This window comes from Scyliorhinus canicula, chromosome 14 (genome assembly GCF_902713615.1).
Source record: "Scyliorhinus canicula chromosome 14, sScyCan1.1, whole genome shotgun sequence".
NCBI classification, from domain to species: Eukaryota; Metazoa; Chordata; class Chondrichthyes; order Carcharhiniformes; family Scyliorhinidae; genus Scyliorhinus; species Scyliorhinus canicula.
Window position 1 is genome coordinate 34,862,866 of NC_052159.1, and position 22,392 is coordinate 34,885,257.

The window sequence follows — 22,392 nt, forward strand, 5'->3', positions numbered from 1 at the left end:
AAGGAGCTGTTATCAAGTGACAGTTAAACCCCAAACATTTCTTCAGTGTTTCCCTCCCTACCTTCTCCTCTAACCAAAAAAAAACAATCACTGTAAGGATCCCAGCTGAGTAAAGATCAAGAGGAAGACTTGAGGGCAGGTAGAAGTAGAAAGAAGTTGAACTGTGATGTCACAGCCAGCAACTTAGTGACTGGTAAGTAGTTTTTCTATTCCCTGAGGTGTGTTGATAAGGTAAGGGTTTTCTATTTCTATTTTTTTAAATCGTGTGATTGGTAACAATTTTACTTTTTTTCGTTCCTTTTTCATTTATCTATTATTTGATATTATAGTTGGACTTAGTTAAGCTTAAGATTCAAAATGGCAGAAGATCTCAGACCCGTGTTATGCTCCTCTTGCTCAATGTGGGAGCTCAGGGACGTGGCTGATGTCCCTGGCTCCTTCACGTGCGGGAAATGTGTGCAGCTGCAGCTCTTGTTAGACCACATGACGGCTCTGGAGCTGCGGATGGACTCTCTTTGGAGCATCTGCGATGCTGTGGAGGTCATGGATAACACATTTAGCGAATTGGTCACACCACAGATTAGGATTGTTGAGGGAGAAAGGGAATGGGTGACCAAAAGGCAGAGAAAGAGCAGGAAGGCAGTGCAGGTGTCCCCAGCAGTCATCGCCCTCCAAACCAGATATACCGTTTTGGATACTGTTGGGGGTGATGGCTCACCAGGGCAAGGCAGCAGTAGCCAGGTTCATGGCACTGTGGCTGGCTCTGCTGTACAGAAGGGTGGGAAAAAGAGTGGCAGGGCTATATTCATGGGGGATTCAATTGTAAGGGGAGTAGATAGGTGGTTCTGTGGTCGAAAACGAGACTCCCGAATGGTATGTTGCCTCCCAGGTGCACGGGCCAGGGATGTCTCCGATCGGCTGCAGAACATTCTGAAGGGGGAGGGTGAACAGCGAAACACATAAATAATCTGGAGGAAGGTATAGGTGGTCTGATTAGCAAGTTTGCAGATGACACTAAGATTGGTGGAGTAGCAGATAGTGAAGGGGACTGTCAGAGAATACAGCAGAATATAGATAGATTGGTGAGTTGGGTGGAGAGATGGCAGATGGAGTTAAATCCGGGCAAATGTGAGGTGATGCATTTTGGAAGATCCAATTCAAGAGCGAACTATACGGTAAATGAAAAAGCCCTGGGGAAAATTGATGTACAGGTCTGGGTGTTCAGGTCCATTGCGCAGGTCGATAGAGTGGTCGTACGGCATGCTTTCCTTCATCGGAAGGGGTATTGAGTACAAGAGTTGGCAGGTCATGTCACGGTTGTACAAGACTTTGGTTCAGCCACAGTTGGAATACTGCGTACAGTTCTGGTCGCCACATTACCAAAAGGATGTGGATGCTTTGGAGAAGGTGAAAAGGAGGTTCACCAGGATGTTGCCTGGTATGGAGGTTGAGTAGATTAGGATCATTTTAATTAGAAAGAGGGAGGTTGAGGGGGGACCTCATTGAGGTCTACAAAATCATGAGTGGTATAGACAGGGTGGATAGCAAGAAGCTTTTTCCCACAGTTGGGGACTCAATTACTAGGGGTCACGAGTTCAAGGTGAGAGGGGAAAAGTTTAAGGGAGATATACGTGGAAAGTTCTTTGCGCAGAGGGTGGTGGGTGCCTGGAACGCATTGCCGGCGGAGGTGGTAGAGGCGGGCACAATAGCGTCATTTAAGATGTATCTAGACAGGTACATGAATGGGCAGGGAGCAGAGGGATACAGGTCCTTAGAAAATAGGTGACAGTTTTAGATAGAGGATCTGGATCGGCGCAGGCTTGGAGGGCCGAAGGGCCTGTTCCTGCACTGTAATTTTTCTTTGTTCTTTGAAAAACCCATAGTTGCCACATTCCGGTGCCTGTTCAGTACACTAAGGGAGAATTCAGAATGTCCAAATGGAAGGCCATTCAGCCCATCGAGTCTGCACCGGCCCTTGGAAAGAGCACCTTACTTAAGCCCACACCTCCGCTCTATCCCCATAACCCCTCCTAACTTTTTTTAGATACTAAGGGGCAATTTTAGCATGGCCAATCCACCCAACCTGCACTTCTTTGGACTGTGGGAGGAAACTGGAGCACCCAGAGAAACCCATGCAGACACGGGGAGAAAGTGCAAACTCTACACAGTCACTTGAGGCCAGAATTGAACCCGGGTCCCTGGACCTGTGAGGCAGCAATGCTAACCACTGTGCCACCCCATGTATGCGTTACTTAGATTTTCCTGCTGAGATTTTCCAAACTTTTTATTCGTTCACGGGATAAGGGTATCGCTCGATAGGCCAACATTTATTACCCATCCCTAATTAGTTTGAGAAGGTCGTGGTGTGCTGCCTTCTTGAACTGCTGCAACCCATGTGTTACCGGAACATCCATAGTGCCGTTGGGGATTTCCTGGACGTTTACCCATTATCAGAGAAGGAATGGCCTTATAGTTCCAAGGATGGCATGTGGTTTGGAGGGAAATCTGCAGATGGTGCCATTCCCGTGCAGCTGCTGCCCTTGTCCTTCTAGGTGATACAGGTCAGATTTTTGGAAGGTGCTGCTGAATTGCTACAGAGCATCTTATACATGGTACACACGGCCGCCACTGTGCGTCAATGGTGGAGGGAGTGAATGTTGAAGGTAGTGGATGGGGTGCCAATCAAGCAGGCTGATTTGTCCTGGGTGGTATCAAGCTTCACCCCCGCCGTGGCCGGAATTCTCCACCACCCGGGAATCGGCGGGAGTGGGAATCGCACCCCGCCGATTGGCGTGCCCCCCGCGGCGATTCTCCGGCCCGCGATGGTCTGAAGTCCCGCCGCTGTCAGGCCTCTCCCGCCGACGTGGTTTAAACCACCACTGTGCCGGCGTGATTGGCGGCGCGAGCGGCTCCCGGGGTCCTAGGGGGGCACGGGCCGATCGGACCCCGGGGGGTGCCCCCACAGTGGCCTGGCCCACGATCAGGGTCCACCGATCGGCGGGCGGACCAGTGCCGTGGGGGCATTCTTTTTCTTTTCCACCATGGTGGAGGCGGAAGAGACCCCCCTCCACTGCGCATGCACCGGTGGTGACGCCAGCGGCCGTTGACGCTCCGGCGCATGTGCCGACTCACGCCTACCGACTCACGCCGGTCGGCGGAGTGGAAACCACTCCGGCGTGGGCCTAGCCCCTAAAGGTGTGGAGTGGTTGGCTCCACTCCGCTACGCCGGGACCCCCCGCCCCGCCGGGTAGGGGAGAATTTCGCCCCAGGTATTTAACACTGCAATTTGAATACAGAAAGCCAAAATATAGAAGCCGGAGGGTACGATCTACTGGCCGTGTTGTGCCCGAATGGGTGTGCGATGCGACTGGAGGATCCTGGGAGAGACCTCCCCTGGGCTTCTCAACAGCCAGTACACCTCGCGAGATCTATCCAGGTCTTGCAAGGCATCGTGATCAGGATCATGCCCACAATTGGCGGGACCAAGCCTCAAACATATAAGTCGGCGAACTGACTCGGGATCTTTCGGGCTCCAAGCATCAACCCGCCTCCTCAGGAAGGCCCCAGCCGAGGGCTGTTCAGAACTGGTCCACACAAAAGTGGACCATGCAGAATGGCACCCAGGGGGTCTCCCAGGCCATTAGAGGCCCCTGGGTCGTCAGGGACGGGGCAAGGTGGCTCCCTGGCCCTCCCCCTGGAAGTGTCATCACTTGTGTGTGTGTGTGTGTGGGGGGGGGGGGGCCTAATGCCCATGTTTGTGGGGGGGTCACATTGCCCATGGATAGGGGTGTATTAGAGATCGGGGCTCGGTTGGGGATCGGGGTTGGTTTCAAAATGTTGGCCTGATTGCTGAGGAACCAGTCTGGCCAGCGGGTTCAGCTTCCCAATTGTGAAATTAATGGGCATGATTTAACCAAAAGGTTTCTAAGTGTGACAGCGAGCGGCAAATACCACGTGCCTCCCGACGTTCAGCCTAGCAAGGCCGTCACCACTATAAAACGTTAATGGGTCCACTGAAAGAGGCCCCACGAGCGTCACGCCGCAAACGATGATCTCGCCGACTGATTCACCGGGACAATGCTCGCTGGGCCCGCTAACAACGGAAAGCAGCACTTTACCTGATCCTGTACAGTCAACCCCACTCAGCTTGGAGCCATGCCTCCCAACCGCCCAGCACCTTTCCATGGCCTGGCCCACCCATGTCCAGTAGCGCTGCCCATGCCGCCCCCCCCCCACATTCTCCCCATTTCATCACCCTCCATACGGGCTATCTGCCCACTACCTAGGTGGGCAACGGAGTGGTCAGGCTTCTGGGGCACAATCTGGTGAGCACCATACAGTTGCTTATGCAGCCAAGGCTTGGTCCAGCTACCCCTCCTTCTCGAGGTGAACCCCAGGGCCCTATGGGGACTGCCTAGGTGGGAGGGGCGCTGGGTGCCAACTCGGAGCCACCCTAGAGTCAAGATGGCGGCCACCCGCTCACCGAAACCCACCCTCTGCTGACAGCACCCGGAACATAATGGCACGGCGAGGCATATGCCACCGGCAAGTGTGGCGGGACCATCTGGCCCCAGAGACCCCCGTGGACGCCTACCAGGGGCACCGAAGGCCATGAGATGCAGCTACCCGCAGGCTGTGCATCCTGGGGACACGTCTAGATGCAATGGTACAGGACAGAAGGATAAGTAGGTCTAGGATCACTCAGAGTACTATTGTTCTTTATACTTAAGGTGACCCATACATTAAGATATTGTTGCTTTTTTTATTTGACAGTTTCAGCCATGATAGAAAATAAGCTAATTTTGAACAGAAAATCAGGCTAAATTGAATTTCTGCCACAGTTACAGTTTATGTACTATGCAATATGGAAAACAATCTCGAGTACAGTAATATAAGTCAATCAGTAAAAAAAATTCTGCATTGGAACTTAAAAAATGTAGGGCGTGATTCAGTGGAGTGGGGCATTAAGTGGCGTGGTTTACGGTGCTGCAGCCGTCGAGAGAGACCTATTCAATGGCACATTGTCATTTTTTTTGGCCTTAGAGAGGAAGGGCTGTATTCTTCCCTACCCGGCGGGGTGGGGGGTCCCGGCGCCAAGGAATGGCGTGAACCACTCCGGCGTCGGGCCGCCCCAAAGGTGCGGAATTCTCCGCACCTTCAGGAGCTAGGCTGGCCCCGGAGTGGTTTGCGTCGCGCCGGCTCGCGGGGAAGGGGCTTGGCGCCATGCCAATCAACGCAGAAGGGCCTCCGCCAGCCGGCGCGAGTTGGCTCATGTGCGGGAGTGCCAGCGTGTGCTGGCATCATCCCAGTGTATGCACAGAAGGCTTCGTCTCCGCACCGGCCTTGGCGGACCAGTATAGGTGCCGGTGTAGAATATAGAGTGCCCCCACGGCACAGGCCCGCCTGCGGATCGGCGGACCCCGATCGCGGGCCAGGCCACCCTGGGGGCACCTCCCAGGGCCAGATCACCCCACATCCTCCTGAGGACCCCGGAGGCCGCCCGAGAAGCCAGGTCCCACCGGCAAATACCTGCTGTAACAGACGCCGGCAGGACTGGCCGAAAACGGGTGGCCCATCGTGAGCCGGAGAATCGCCGGGGAAGGGGGGCCCGCTGCCAACGGCCGCCGACCGGCGCAGCGTGATTCCCGCCCCGCCAAACCTCCGGCGCCGGAGAATTCGGCAGCCGATGGGGGCGGATTCACGCCGCCCCCCCGGTGATTCTCCAACCCAGCGGGGGTCGCAGAATCCCGCCTGAAGTCCCCGTCAAGGTCACTCTTTAAGTCATTTACTGCACTGGTGAGCTGAGCTCGTTAGTGCAGGAAGACTACCCACTGGATCTGGGCGCCGTTTTTAAAGGCAGCCCCGATCTTTTGATCCCCCCCCCCTCAGCCTCAGGACCCCCACTTCACCCAACCTACCTCTTACGGGGTCCTCGAGTCCCACCTTATCCCACCTCATTTGGGAAGGCTCCCGCAGGCCGACCCCTGGTCCAGACAACCTGACTCCCAAGTACCTTGGCACTGCCAGCCTGGCACCCTGGAAGTACCCCTTCAAGCCTGGCAGTACCACCATGGCAGTGCCTGGATACCAGTGCTAGGGTGCTAGGCTGGAACTGTCAAGGTTCCCAGATGCCAGGATACGACCCTGCCCGGTGCCCGACCACCCAGGGGCTTCAACTCCCCACAGAAACCCCCTGAGGTGACATCACAACTGGTTATCAACTTTGTAAATCAATACCAAACGGCGCCCGGTTGAGGCCTTCCTGGAGAGACCGGTGAATCCCAGGCCCTGGGTGAATTGGGCAAACACATATTTAAATGAGCCTATTGGCAAGTCGTCTTCCGTTGATTCTCACGAGACATTTTGAGCATTGTGAATCTTGTACGAGGCCTCTCGTGAGACTGAACTGCCACATCCTAACACTATGTCGGGCTGGACGAGGCCATTGAATCGCGGCAGTAATTTTCATCTATAATGTCCTTTAAAGATTTTTCTTGAAGTATTAATTTAACAAATGGATATCTCAATTTGTTTACAAACAGGAATTTTTCTTTTGTTTGAAAGAAATTCCTGCCAATATAAAGCCATTTGTACAGGAGACACTGAAAAGGTTACAGATTACTCTGGGAATACGAGTTACAAATGAAAAACAGAAATCTTCAACACGGTCATTCCACAAAAGAAATACCAAACTTACCCATGTTATAATGCAAAACTGACTTACATATCTAATCAACCAGTGTTAGTTAATGAGTTCTAAAAGAGTGAACTACAGCTTCATTTTATTTAGGCAACAAACAACAGAAGGTACACTCCCACTCTTGGCCTGTGGGTTCCAAAAACAACGGACTTGCAACAATGATTTGCATTTAAGTGAAGCGTCTCAAATAAAGGAGCAGCAAGTAAACAAAATTCAAGTGGAAAGGGGTCAATGGTCATAACTGCAGTTTTTATGGATGTTATTGAAGGTGGTGAGGGGAATGACAGAAAATATGTTGACAGAGGGCATCCCTCTGAGGACACCGGAGGCCGCCCGAGAGGGATCAGTCTCTCATTCTTTTAGGTGGGCTGCAGATATAATCGGAGTCAGAAGAATAACGTTTGTGGGCTGGCAAATTATGGGATGGCGATGCAAGACAGGTGACTGATTTGAAAATGAAGATTGTCATCTTCATGGCACAATGGTTAGCACTGTTGCTTCCCAGCACCAGGGTTCCAGGTTCGATTCCCGGCTTGGGTCACTGCCTGCGCAGAGTCTGCACCTTCTCACCCTGTCTGTGTTGGTTTTCTCTGCATGCTCCGGTTTCCTCCCGCAAATCCTGAAAGATGTGCTTGTTAGGTGAATTACACATTCTGAATTCTCCCTCAGTGTACCCGAACAGGCGCCGGAGTGTGGCGACTCGGGGAATTTCACAGTAACTTCATTGCAGTGTTAATGTAAGCCTACTTGTGACAATAATAAAGATTATTATTATGATCATGAAGTCTGTTTGTTCTGTACGAAGGGAGCCAAGTTAACACCACTGGGTAAGAATAATGTACAAGCTGAGAATGGGGGCTTTTAATAAGATGCAGCTTGGTTTACAGTGTTCCACATTAATTAAAGTTTGCTAAGCGGACAGTCAATGAAGACAGGAAAGAGGAGCACCACAGAAACCAAGTTAAGGAAATGAAGGGCTGAACTAGAATTCCAACATAAGGCAGAGGTACAAGCAATGCCTGAGATAGAAGAATGTAACCTACACGTGCACTGAATATAATACAGAAAGCTCAGCACTGAACAGAACCATCAATTTTACAGCTAACAGACACAGCCTCAATGAGCAGATAAGAAGGTTGATAGAATTGGTGCCAAAAATGTAAGTATCAATAAGAGTTGAGCAGGCAGACTCCAGTTTTGAGTCGTAGGGCACCAGCACTTGGGGTTTGACAGTCAACAGACGACAATAAATTGGTCTGTAAAAATAAATAGGAATTGTTTAAAACAGAACATACTTGTGGTAGCGCATTAAGCATCAAGAAGGCACAAAATTTGATCCGTCGCACTTTCATGCGCAGATAGCTTTGCCGGTAGGCAGCGTTCAATGTCATTCTTAGCTCAATGATCAGTGAGGTGAAGCAAGGAGAAAATGGCCAGGATTTGAGGTGACCAGCTCCATTTCCTAACCATTCCACAATGCTTCTGAGCAGAATGATCAAAGAATTGGAGTACTTGGTGTCCGCAGGCTAGACTGTTCTGCTCTCCAGCCCTTTACATTCATTCTGTTGAATGCCGCTTTTGTAACGTTTATGTGGAACAGATTTTCAGCATTCTTTTCCAAAAATAAAAGGAACCACCTGGCTGCATAAATTTTACTCATATAATTTATTCAAAGTGATCGGATCCCTGACAAAGTGTTCTTATATTTTTCTTTGGGTTCATCTTAAATCTGAGGATAATCTGAGAAATTCATAATACAGGTTTCAAATACTGCAGCAGAATGGGCTGTGGATAAACAATTTGCTTGCTGCCTTAGTATTTCTGATGCTTAGCGCTTTCACAGGGAAAAGTACACTGCATGATATTCTTCAGTACCATACAGTCTTGGGAGGTCCTAACTTGTCTCTGCAGTTCAGCAGGGTTATATACACACTACAAATTCAATTAATGTTTCTAAACAAGGAAAGGGAAAATTCACCATGGGTCTTGCCATTCAGTGACCTCTGCCGGAAATGTACTTCTTATGTAGGGACAGGCTCTGATGGCTTGCTGACACTCAACTTTCTTGAATCACACACAAAGTTGTTAAGAGACAATTTTTGTGAGGTATCAACGCACTGTCAGAACATTTCACATCAGCACTTTTCAGTAGCAAAAGTGGAGCCATTTAATGAAAAAATGTGGTGGATTGTAAAAAGAACTTTGAATGGAAAAGCTACCCCAAAACTTCACAATTTTAAAGAAATAAATAAGGTGCATATTGCATTAGCAATCTTTGAGCTCGGTAAAGATACCCAATACTTACATTGTATATCTGCTGACATTAGAATTAATATTATCCCTACCTCCCCGGTGGAAACTAGATGGCTGGGCTGTTAAAATCAGTCGTAGGACTTGACAGAAGATCCCCGTCAGGATCCTGCCATATTCCATTTCAATCTGCTTTCTAAACATACAGCATGAGTATCCACTTCTCTAAATAAGCAGATTGGTGTTCATTGGCATCATAGACCACAAGCTAGAATGATGTCAGACGGTTCTGGGTTCAAAACCTACACCAGCACTTGAGCAGAAAATTTAGACTGACACGCCAAAGCAACACTGAGGGAGTGCTGCACTGCTGTAGGTGCCATCTTTCAATGCAAAGTTAAATCAGGCTGCGCCTGCCCTCCAAAGGGTATGTAAAAGATCCTATTGGACCCTATATTTGAAAGAAGAGCAGGGGAGTTATCCCAGGTGTACTGGACAATATTTATCCCCTCAATCAACATCACAAAAACAGACAATCCGGTCATTGTCACATCACTGTTTGTGGGAGTTTACTGTGCACAAATTGACTGCCACGTTTCCTACGTTAAAACAGTAGCTACATTTCAAAACCACTGTAAAACATTTAAGATTCCTGGCGGTCATGAAATATAATTGTAAGCATTTAAAAAAAAAACTGTAATCTTAACTATGGTTCGAACAGGTAAGCCCATTGTGGCTTTCTGCCAGATGATGACAGCAGAAAAAGGATCCAGGATGAGACGTCAATGCAAGGAGCATTACAAACACGGCAGATGAACTAAGGGCACAGATAGACACATGGTGGCAGTATGTTGTTGTTATGCTGGAAACCGGTTAAAGGAGGGGCAAAATTGGCAGCTCAATATGCCTGGATATAGAGTTTACAGGCAGGATAAAATGGGTGACAAAAAAGGAGGGGGATAGCATTACTGGTTGAAGAATCAATTACAGTTATGAGAAGGGATGATATACTAAACGGTTTAACAAATGAGGCTTTATGGATTGATTTTAGAAATAAAAAAGGGGCAGTCATACTACTCGGATTAACCAGAAAAAGAAAGCTTATGATCGTCACAAAAAACTCAACACTGCAGATAGCCTAAAGCAGTATAGAAAGTATAGGGATCAAGTAAAATAAGAAATAAGGAAATTAAAGAGAAGGCATGAAAAAATATTAGCAACCAAGATTAAGGAAAATCCAAAGATGTTTTACCAGTATATAATGAGCAAAAGGCTAGTTAAGGGAAAAGTAGTGTCTATCGGAGATGAAGAAGGGAACTTATGTGGTGATGCAGAGGATATGGGAAGAGTTCTAAAAAGATTTCTATCTCCGTATTCACAAAAGAAAGGGATTATGCGGATATAGTAATCCAAGAGGAGCAGTGTGAAATATTAGATAAAATAGTCATAACGAGAGAGGAAATAATAATAATAATAATAATTGCTTATTGTCAAAAGTAGGCTTCAATGAAGTTACTGTGAAAAGCCCCTAGCCGCCACATTCCGGCGCCTGTTCGGGGAGGCCGGTACGGGAATTGAACCCACGCTGCTGCCTTGTTCTGCATTACAAGCCAGCTATTTAGCCCACTGTGCTAAACCAGTCCCTGTGAGAGGTGTTGGAATTCTTGAAAGTGGATAAGTCGTCAACACAAGCTGGATTGTTTACTAGAATGTTGGAGGAGGTCAGGGAGGATGCTCAGAGGATTATTTTCCAAACTTCATGAGACACAGGGGAGGTGCCGGAGGACTGGAAGAATGTAATTGTCATTTGGTTGTTTAAAAAGGGACAAAGGTAAAGCTAAACAATTATAGGCCAGTTATAAAGTTAGTCCTACTTTGTTGATGGGAAAACTGTTAGAATCAATCCTGAGAGATTGGATGAATCATCACACAGAAAAGCATCGACTAGTCAGGAATAGTCAACATGGTTTTGTTCAGGGAAGGCCATGCTTTACAAATTTTACATACTGGTCAAAAAAGTAAAAGCCCATGGGACAGAGAGTAATGTGGCAAATTGGATCCAAATTTGGCTGAGTAACAGGAAACAAAGGGCAATGGTCGATGGCTGCCTTTGCAACTGGAAATCTGTTTCAAGTGGTGTTGCGCGGGATTTGGTGTTGGGACCCCTGCTATTTGTTTTATATATTAACATCGACTATTGCCCTTTGTTTCCTGCTTTGGACTTGAACGTAGGGGGCACAATTGGGAAATTTTCAGGCGACACAAATATTGGCCATGTAATGGATAATGTAGAACAGGGTTTTTCAAAGTGCTGGTCACAACCCGCGGGAGTGTGTTGGGAGTCGCAGGGTGATTGGTCACACCTTTTTCAGAGGTGGTCCCAATCACGGGAGAAGTGCCCAACAACCACTCTTGGCTTTTACATTAAGAATGGTGGCTGCTGTCTGCATGCACACTTGACATCAAGCATCCTCCGTGCACGTGCTTTTGGCGCCAAATCACAGAACAGAGTTGCTTCCATTTTCCAGCTGCTGGCAAGAGCACTGTGAAGATAGATATTTTTCATAAAAGAAAGTGACGGCCAGAGACTCAAATAGGCAGTGTACCTACTGGACAGGATCACACAACAGAATCTGCTGGAGAGAGCTGCTCAGGAGAGTCCAAGGCAGGCCAGAGCAGTGCTCATCTTAGCTCAGTACAGAGCTCCAGGGCCTCTGGTTAACAGTCTACAAAGAAGAAATTTAACTCGGGAACAAAGCAGTATAAAGATGATTTCTTGAGGTATGCTTTTGTGAACTGTGTCAATGCAAATAAGGATGCAAAGCCCATCTGTAATATATACAAATGAGAGGAGAAATTTCAGATTTTGAAAGAGACTTGGTGGGTGAAAAATTTGTTTTTGAGTTTGAGACCCCAGAGTCAGTTATTAACTTACAGCTGACTCCAAATTAAAACACTACGTTGCTGAGGCTGACCTGTGATACCACATTAAAAAACATGAAAAACCCATGAGACTGACAACATTCTGGAGTAGCATCTCCTAAGAGTATTCAGTGCTGAGTAAAATAAGTATTTTGTTGCTACTGCTCTTCATGACGACCTACATATGAGGTTGGATTTTCTGTTTTGATAAAGATGACGATGGCACAAAGAAACTGACTGAACTCTACACCTGATATGCCTCACTTCCTTCGAACATGAGTCAAGTGAGATTGTGAGAATCAAGCAGGCTCTCCTTTGCATTAACGATAAGCGAACGTGGTGTGCACTGTGAAGGTCAGCCGGCATGGGTCGAGAAGGTCGGCCGGTTGACAAAAGTGGGTCCTGGGAAAAAATGTTTAAAAACACTGGTGTAGAGATTAGCTGTAAGCTCCAAAATGATATAGATGTGTTGCTGGAGTGGGCAGGAAAGTGTCAGATGGAGTTCAACTCATATAAGTGTGATGCAATGCACTTAGGGAGGTGAAACGGTAAAAGAGAATACACAATACACGGGAATATACTGAGAGGGATAGATGAAGTGAGAGATCTTGGTGATCAAGTGCACAGTCTATAAAAGTAGCAGTACAAGTACATAGAACATAGAACGATACAGCGCAGTACAGGCCCTTCGGCCCTCGATGTTGCACCGACATGGAAAAAAAACTAAAGGCCATCTAACCTACACTATGCCCTTATCATCCATATGCTTATCCAATAAATTTTTAAATGCCCTCAATGTTGGCGAGTTCACTACTGTTGCAGGTACGGCATTCCACGGCCTCACCACTCTTTGCGTAAAAAACCCACCTCTGACCTCTGTCCTATATCTATTACCCCTCAATTTAAGGCTATGTCCCCTCGTGCTAGCCACCTCCATCCGCGGGAGAAGGCTCTCGCTGTCCACCCTATCTAACCCTCTGATCATTTTGTATGCCTCTATTAAGTCACCTCTTAACCTTCTTCTCTCTAACGAAAACAACCTCAAGTTCATCAGCCTTTCCTCATAAGATTTTCCCTCCATACCAGGCAACATCCTGGTAAATCTCCTCTGCACCCGTTCCAAAGCTTCCACGTCCTTCCTATAATGAGGCGACCAGAACTGTACGCAATACTCCAAATGCGGCCGTACTAGAGTTTTGTACAACTGCAACATGACCTCATGGCTCCGGAACTCAATCCCTCAACCAATAAAGGCCAACACACCATAGGCCTTCTTCACAACCCTATCAACCTGGGTGGCAAGTAGATACGGTTGTTAAGAAGGTGTATGGAATGCTCTTCTTCATTGGCAGATGTATGAATACAAAAGTAATGATGGAACTATACAAGACACTGGTGAGGCAACAATTGGAATATTGTGTGCAGTTCTGGCCACCACATTACAGGAAGGACTAATTGCACTGGAGAGTTTGCAGAGAAGATATACTAGAATGTTACCAGGGCTGAAGAATTGTGGCTACGAGGTGAGATTGGAGATGTTCGGGTTGTTTTCCTTGGAACAGAGAAGGCTGAGAGGTGATTGAGGTATACAAAATTGAGAGGGGTAAAAATAGAGTAGACAGTAGGACCCTGTTTCCCTTGGCAGAAAGTTCAAAAACTAGGTCATAGATTCAAGCTAAATGGCAGAAGATTAAAGAGGGCATGAGGAAAATCAGTTTTGCGCAGAAGGTGATGGGTATCTGGAATTCAGTGCCTCGGTTGGTGGTGGAGGCAGAGACCCTAAACTCTTAAACGTACCTAGATCTACACCTTAGGTGCTGTAAGCTACAGGGCCATGGACGTGTGCAAGAAGATGGGATTAGAAAAGGGCACCTGGGTGTCTTTGGGTCAGCATGGATAAGTTGTGCCGAATGGCTCACTTGTTTTTTTTTTAAACACTGATTTAAAGTACCCAATTCCTTTTTCCCAATTAAGGGGCAATTTAGCATTGTAAATCCACCTACCTTGCACATCTTTCGGTTGCCGGGGTGAGACCCTCGCAGTCACGGGGAGAATGGGGACAGTGACCCAGAGCCGGGATCGAACTTGGGTCCTCGGTGCCGTGAAGCAGCAATGCTAACCACTGTGCCACTGAATGGCTCACTAGAACATTTCTATGGTTCTACGGTCTAGACAAGCTAAGTTTTTTCTTTAAACTTTCTTGTGGAAACAGGAGTGTTCCTCTGGGTCTGACTGTGAAGGTTTAGAACTCCCATTTCCAGGGGTCTCCTCCAGCTCTAACGTGTGACCTTGTTAAAACCCAAATCTTTCTACTCTGCAACCTCCATGACTAACTTTCTTGTTGTGTGTCTCCCTTTTGTACTAGCCAGCAACCTGCTTTGACAAAGGGTCAACTGGACTCGAAACGTTAGCTCTTTTCTCTCCTTCCAGGTGCTGTCTGACCTGCTGAGATTTCCAAAATTTTCTCTTTTGGTTTCAGATTCCAGCATCCGCAGTAATTTGCTTTTATCCTGCCATATGATCCTATCCCTGCCTCCCATCTGTTTTACAGGTAGCTGACCAGTGGCATCCAATCCTGGCAATTAAAATTGGCAAGATAAGGGGTTGCCACTCACCTTGGCCCCATCTTCTGAAATCCTGCTCCAAGTTAAAATTCACTCCTTTGTACCAGGAACAGACAGTAAATCCAATACTTCAACTTGGAAAACTCCTATGACCGTCATTTAACCAGCTCAGTTTAATTCAAATTTCGGAAGTCACAAATGTCCGTTCAAAGTTACAGCAGTGATCAAAGACCACTGCAAGGGTAAGGAACAAAATTCGCAACCAGGTCCACCAACATCAACAATGGCGGTATCCAAGCAGATTTGCGCTTCCATAGTGTGTCCAGACATGTTGTCAGCTCATATAAATTGGAGGGGCTGAAAATGAGCAACGCAACCTATTCATGCAGCAACATTTGTACAATTACACTATAAAACTTAATTTGCAATAAATTTTATCATTTCCTTCTTGTCTCCTGATCATCTTGGTAATTTTAGTCAAAAACTGTCTTGAATGTAACACCAGAATTCTTGGGCGAGATTCTCTGATCCTGGGGCTAAGTTTGACGCTGTCGAAAATGGCAGAATGTTTTACGGCGGCATCAACCGGTGCCTAGGATCAATGATCCTGCATCTCACAGGGGGCCAGTACGCCACTGGACAGCCTCATGCTCCTCCACCTGATGATACCGGCGTCAGAACGAGCGCTGCGGGACTGTGCATGCGAGCTATGGCCGGCGCGCGTTCGCGCATGCGCTGCCTTCTCTGCGCCGGCCCCGATGCAACATGGCGAGACCTACAGGGGACCGGCGCGGAGGAACATAGGCCCCCACCGGGATAAGCCCGTCCGCCGATTGGTAGGCCCCGATCGTGGGCCAGGCCATCGTGCAGGCCGCCCCGGTATCGGATCCCCCCTCCCACCAGGACGCCCCCCCGCAACATGAACGGCGAGGTCCCGCTGGGTAGGGCAATATGAGAATGCTGCCGGTGGGACTCGGCTTAACTCGGCGGGCCCTCGGCCCATCGCGCGGGGAGAATCGCCGGTGGGAGCCGCTCGACCAGCACTGCGCCGACGACAATTGCGCCGATTCTCCGGTGACCGGAGAATCGGCAGACCGGCATTGCATGATTCGCGCCACCCCCCCCGACGATTCTCCGACCCGGCGCGGTGTCGGAGAATCCCACCACCTATTTCTTGGCTAAAATTATTGACTGGAGGAATTTGACTTGCCCCGCCCCATTTCATTGACTTTGCCCAAATGTCAAACATCTAATTCCATAATTTCTTGTTGACACCACCACCACCACCCATCTCACCCACCTCTCCATAATAAGCTGTTCCTTTTCAATTCTTGCTTATACTGGAGGAAAGGTTGGACCTTTTCCTATTCTAAGGTTCACTCGTATGAGTTTTCTGACCAATGGGTGCAGCACTACCTATTATAGATCTAACATAAAGAAAAGCTAAAACACAAGTTATGACATTAAGAAAGTGGTTCAGAAGTTTTTTGTAGTACGATACGTGCTCTAGAAATAATGTACGCCTAACTTCAAAGAACTAGAAAGGGCATTATAATCTCTCTGCAAGTGCACCATGCTACTAGGTAAACTGTAAGTCAAAAAAGAGCTTAAGGAGGTGAATGTTGACCATATGCCAAAAAAATTTATCATAATTCTTTGATTAATTTATAAAGATGTAAAAGTGATAGCTGCAGTTTGAGGGTAATCAAACAAACTGCTAAAATCGGATATATGCTACCAGAGTTTCCTACCTAAAAACCATTTCAAAAACAATTGCACATTGCATCCCACAATAATAACATAAATTTAATATATTTTAGATTAGAGTCATTGACTTCTACATCTTTTCTATCAAATGGGCATTAAAAGTCTGATCCGGAAACCCCTTTCTTTCAGGATCTTTTAAGTTGGCCTTTTGCAAACACTGGCTGATATCCTTCCAAATCAGGCACAAGAATAAAAAGAGGTGTATTGTTTAATGCAATTTTTAAAAAAAATGGTATCTCAAATGAACAGGACTTTCCTTACGTCATCAGAATATTTTAAGAACTAAGGTTTGAGTATAAGGTTTATAGAAGACAGTCTGGTGGGGTAATTTTAGACAAGAGGCTGACTTGAAATTTATAGTAAACTGACAGGATTTTTTGTAAGAATGGATTTCCACGGAAATAGGACTTAACTTGGAACAAATTAAAAAAACTCAACTGGTAATTCTTTCTACAATACATGCCAGTGGTGACAAGTCAAAAGATGTTATCTGTGAGGTATTCAACATCAATGCTTTTTATCTACACAACTAGTCTTAATTAAAGGGAATAGCACGATGAAACTCATGAACCAGATAATCAGAACTTGGCACCCAGTGCTTTCCATCTGATTAGCAACAGGCTCCTGTCTCACCATCTGATTAGCAACAGGCTCCTGTCTCAGGCTTCACCTGAGGAAGGAGCTGTGCGCCGAAAGCTCGTGTTTGAAACAAACCTGTTGGACTTTAACCTGGTGTTGTAAGACTTCTTACTGTGCTCACCCCAGTCCAACGCCGGCATCTCCACATAATGTAGAGTGGTAATAGGATTCTTACTGTGTCAAGAATTCGCCATGAAACAAATTTATCTTCTCATCAGCTCTTGGGCAGGAATTCCAATGATAGTTTACCTCAGGAATGGGATTTAAGAAGGCTAAATGATGCTAGCCTTTGTAACAAACAACATTAATACTGTTATTTGGTGTAAAGGCAAATCATTGTAAAAACCCAGGGAAGTTTGATATGAATGTGAAAATATGATATGAAAGGATCACAGGGCAGCACGGTGGCCTAGTGGTTAGCACAACCGCCTCACGGCGCTGAGGTCCCAGGTTCGATCCCGGCTCTGGGTCACTGTCCGTGTGGAGTTTGCACATTCTCCCCGTGTCTGCGTGGGTTTCGCCCCCACAACCCAAAAATCTGCAGAGTAGGTGGATTGGCCACGCTAAATTGCCCCTTAATTAGAAAAAATAATTGGCTAATCTAAATGTTTTTTAAAATGAAAGGTTCACTGGCAGGCAATTATCAAAAACTCAACTTCAGAAACACTATAAACAGAAGCAAAATGTTTCCCTTTCATCACAACAGGTTATCATTGATGGGAAGAAAGAAGGGTGCATTACCTTCAGGGGTGCGCTTTCAGCATCAAAGGGCAGTTCCAATAGTACCTTCCTTTCTTCCTACCCACATGCTCTGTAAAGTACACCACTCCCAACTCCCCACGCTCCTCCCTAAACTGCCCACACCCTCCCTGTCCAAGACCCCGGACTTATCATGCTCCCTGATTATTAGGCCTTCTTCTTGGGCTCGCTTGCAGGCTCAGCAGTGCACACTAACGCGCTCTTGGCACTGCCAGGTCTGCTGGAGCTGCCGGTCAATCCAATTGTCCGGCAGTTCCCAAGGGTGGGACTTCCTCCCCAGTGAGGAGCGTGTCCCACTGCAGGCTCTTTAGCCCACCCATGTCATCTTATGTCCACAGAGCAGCCTGGTGTGGAGCGATTCAGCCCCCAAACCGACATTGCTTCTGGGGGGTTGGGGCGGGGGGAGCCAGTGTGTATGTGTGTGCATGTGGAGCCATCCAGCCCCTGCAGCATGCTGCCCCAGGCATTTATAAGTGCAATCTACAGGATACATAACTCAATAGCATAATATACGTAGGCAGTGGCGTTGTGGTATTGTCGCTGGACTAGTAATCCAAGAGACCCAGAGTCATTCTCTGGGGACCAGGGTATGAATTCCACCAAGGTAGATGGTGAAATTTAGAATTGAAAGTCTAAAAGTACCATGAATCTACTGTAGTAAAAACCCATCTGGTTCTCTAATGTCCTTTAGGGAAGGAAATCTGTAGTCGTTACCTGGTCTGGCTTACATGTGACTCCAGATCCACAGCAATGTGGTTGACTCTTGTGGCCCAGCCAGCGATACCCGCATCCAATGGATATAATAATAATTGTAGCCTTAAAGGTTTCCTTAAGCTTATATTTGGATTATTAATAATATACCAAAATGTTTAATGCTTTAATGAATAATATCTCTTTCCCTTTCATACAAGCTAAGTAAAATATTATTTAAGTAGAATCTATCACAGAACATTGAAATTTCACAATGGGAATTATGAAAAATTTCACAATGGGAATTCAAGTCAGGGCAATGAAAGGACACTTTCCAATTAACTCCACAATAAATACAAATTCTATAAGCACCCCCTAGATCAAGGCAGTTTGTTCTGTGATTATATAAATTTCACACTATGAGGGCAGGGGTTTCCATCCTGTTTTCAACCAGTGAGAATGGCAGCAGGAAAGGAGAATCGAAGGGGAGTCCCAAAACGGCTTTCATACGGGCAGGATATCCTCACTCAATTGGGGTTTGATGTACCATCAATTCGACGCAAGACACATTTAGGATCCGAATAGTGGCTTTAATCTGCTAGTTGTTAGCCTGGTGGTCGACTACAGAGAATGGCCGACCGCCGGGAACTCTGGGTACTTATACCCCGCCTCGGAGGCGGGGCCTACTTGCCTCTCGACCAATTGGAGAGCAGTCATATGACTAGTCCCAATCAATCGGATGAGAGGCACATGACCAGCCAGAGCCAATGGGAATCCAGTGCTCTGCACCAATGGCAGTGCTCATATCCATACCACCACATTCACCCCTTGTGGAGAAAGAAGGGGGGGTGTAAGTGGGAGAGAGAGGTGGGGGGGGGGGGGGGGGGTCCGAAGACTGGTGGTATGAGCAGCGAAAATCGATAGGGGTGAGCTGCCCACTGGCTCGTGGCAAAACAATACTACTACTACTAATAACAACAGAATAATACAAAATGTCCAAAAAAAGTCCCATGGCTGCATCAGATGGAGACAATCAGCCTGTTGGGTGCCCGTGGTGTTCTGGAGGACCGTTGCAGTGGAGCCGGTGACGTCGGGCCGATGGTCGTCCTTGGTCGTAGATGTGTCTCCATACCCCGGGCCGGTGGTGGAGACGCTGTAATCGGGGAAGAGGGGGCATGTGCGCTGGGTCGTGGGGGCGCGGGGGGCGCTGGGGGGAATTGGGGTTGGGGGGGGAGGTGTTGGTGTCGGGGAAGAAGGCCGCATGCCGGCGGGTGCCAGGTCCCGGAGCGAGACCGTATCCTGCCGACCGTCGGGATACTCCACGTACGCATATTGCGGGTTGGCATGGAGTAACTGGACTTGCTCAACCAACGTGTCGGACTTGTGCACCCGCACATGCTTCCGGAGCAAGATGGGCCCAGGTGTGGCCAGCCAGGTCGGGAGAGGGGATCCTGAGGACGACTTCCTGGGGAAAACAAGAAGACGTTCATGAGGTTTTTGATTAGTGGTAGTACAGAGGAGAGACCGGATTGAATGCAGGGCGTCGGGAATGACTTCTTGCCAACGGGGAATAGGGAGATCTCCAGACCGTAGGGCCAGCAGGATGGTCTTCCAAATGGTGCCATTCTCCCGCTCGACCTGACCGTTACCCCAGGGGTTATAACTGGTCGTCCTGCTAGAGGCTATGCCCCTGCTGAGCAGGAACTGACGCAGTTCGTCACTCATAAAAAGAGGACCCCCGGTCGCTATGGATGTACGCCGGGTAACTGAACAGGGAGAAGATGGATAGGAGGGCCTTTATGACGGTTGTTGTGGTCATGTCGGGACAGGGAATGGCGAAAGGGAATCGAGAGTATTCGTCGATAACACTCAAGAAATAAGTGTTACGGTTGTTGGAGGGGAGGGGACCCTTGAAGTCTATACTGAGACGTTCAAAGGGGCGGGATGCCTTGATCAGATGCACTCGCTCGGGGCGGTAAAAGTGCGGTTTGCATTCGGCGCAGACGTGGCAGTCCCTGGTGACTGTCCTGACTTCCACGACGGAGTAGGGCAGGTTGCGGGTCTTAATAAAATGGTAGAAACGGGTGACCCCTGGATGGCAGAGGTCCGTGTGGAGGGAGCGGAGGCGGTCAATCTGCGCGCTGACGCAGGTACCGTGGGATAGGGCATCGGAAAGCTCGTTGAGCTTCCCAGGATGATACAAGATATCATAGTTGTACGTGGACAACTCGATCCGCCACCGCAAGATCTTGTCGTTCTTGATCTTGCCCCTCTGTGCATTGTTGAACATGAAGGCTACTGACCGTTGGTCTATGAGGAGGGTAAACCTCCTGCCGGCCAGATAGTGCCTCCAATATCGCACAGCTCCGACTATGGCCTGTGCCTCCTTTTCCACCGAGGAATGGCGGATTTCGGAAGCATGGAGGGTTCGTGAAAAGAAGGCCACGGGTCTGCCCACTTGGTTCAGGGTGGTCGCCAGAGTTACGTCAGACGCATCGCTCTCGACCTGGAATGGGAGGGACTAATTGATAGCATGCATCGTGGCCTTTGCGATATCCGCTTTGATGCGGCTAAAGGCCTGGCGGGCCTCCATCGACAGGGGAAAGGAGGTGGACTGGATGAGGGGGCGAGCTTTGTCGGCGTAGTTGGGGATCCACTGGGCGCAGTATGAGAAGACGCCCAGGCAGCATTTGAGGGATTTGAGGGAGTTGGGGAGAGGGAGTTCCATCAGGGGGCGCATGCGTTCGGGATCGGGGCCTATCACTCCGTTACGCACTACGTAGCCAAGGATGGCTAGACGGTCGGTGCTAAACACACACTTATCCTTATTGTAAGTTAAATTAAGGAGTTTTGCGGTTCGGAGGAATTTTTGGAGGTTGATGTCGTGGTCCTGCTGGTCGTGGCTGCAGATGGTGACGTTATCGAGATACGGGAAGGTGGCCCGTAAACCGTGCTTGTCGACCATTCGGTCCATCTCCCGTTGGAAGACCGAGACTCCATTTGTGACACCGAATGGAACCCTGAGGAAGTGGTAGAGGCGCCCATCTGCCTCAAACACGGTGTACTTTCGGTCACTCACGCGAATAGGGAGCTGGTGGTAGGCGGACGTAAGGTTCACCGTGCTTTGTACTTTGCGATCCTGTTAACCAGGTCGGAAATACGGGGGAGAGGATACGCGTCCAGCTGCGTAAACCTGTTGATGGTCTGACTGTAATCGATGACCATCCGGTTTTTCTCCCCAGTCCGAACTACCAGCACTTGGGCTCGCCAGGGACTGTTGCTGGCCTCGATAACTCCTTCCTTAAGGAGCCTCTGGACCTCGGACCCGATGAAGGTCCGGTCCTGGGCACTGTATCGTCTACTCCGAGTGGCGACAGGTTTACAATCTGGGGTGAGATTAGCAAACAAGGAAGGGGGGTCCATTTTGAGGGACGCGAGGCTGCAAACGGTAAGAGGAGGAATAGGGCCGCCGAATTGAAAGGTCAAGCTCTGCAGGTTGCACTGGAAGTCCAGGCCCAAGAGTGCCGGAGCGCATAGACGGGGGAGAATGAGGAGTTTGAAATTTTTGAAAACCCTCCCCTGGACTGTGAGGTCCACTATGCAGCACCCGGTGATTTGAACGGAATGCGAACCTGAGGCCAATTCAATTTTATGTTTAACTGGGTGGATGGGGGGCGCGCAGCGTCTTACCGTGTCGGGGTGGACAAAACTTTCCGTGCTCCCGGAGTCCAGCAGGCACCGTGTTTTTTGTCCGTTGAGCTGAACCATTGTTGTAGTCTTAGCGAGCGTGTGTGGTCGCGACTGGTCGAGCTTGATGGAAGCCAGTCGTGGTGAGATTTCCAGATCCTCTTCGGTGGCAGAGTAGTCGCTTGCAGGGCCTTCCGAGTTGGCCCAAGATGGCGGCGCCCAGGACCTGCTCGTGGAGTCGGGGCCCCAAGATGGCGGTGCCCATGGCCCGCACATGGCATCTGGGGCCCAAGTTGGCGGCGCCCGTGGGAGCCTCGTGGCGGCTGGGGGCTGTGTCAGCGGCGTCTGCGGGCCGGCCTGGGCAGCTGGGGGCGCAGGTCGGGAGGACCGTGGGGCCGTTGCGGGGGCCGGGAG

At 48.7% G+C, this 22,392-nt stretch overlaps 1 protein-coding gene across 1 annotated transcript in view; it reads right to left on the bottom strand.

The window, feature by feature from the left end:
• Positions 1 to 22,392, bottom strand: part of LOC119977132 (FRAS1-related extracellular matrix protein 2-like) — a 276,399-nt gene that overhangs the window by 181,394 nt on the left and 72,613 nt on the right. The gene's annotated exons all lie outside the window — the stretch shown is intronic.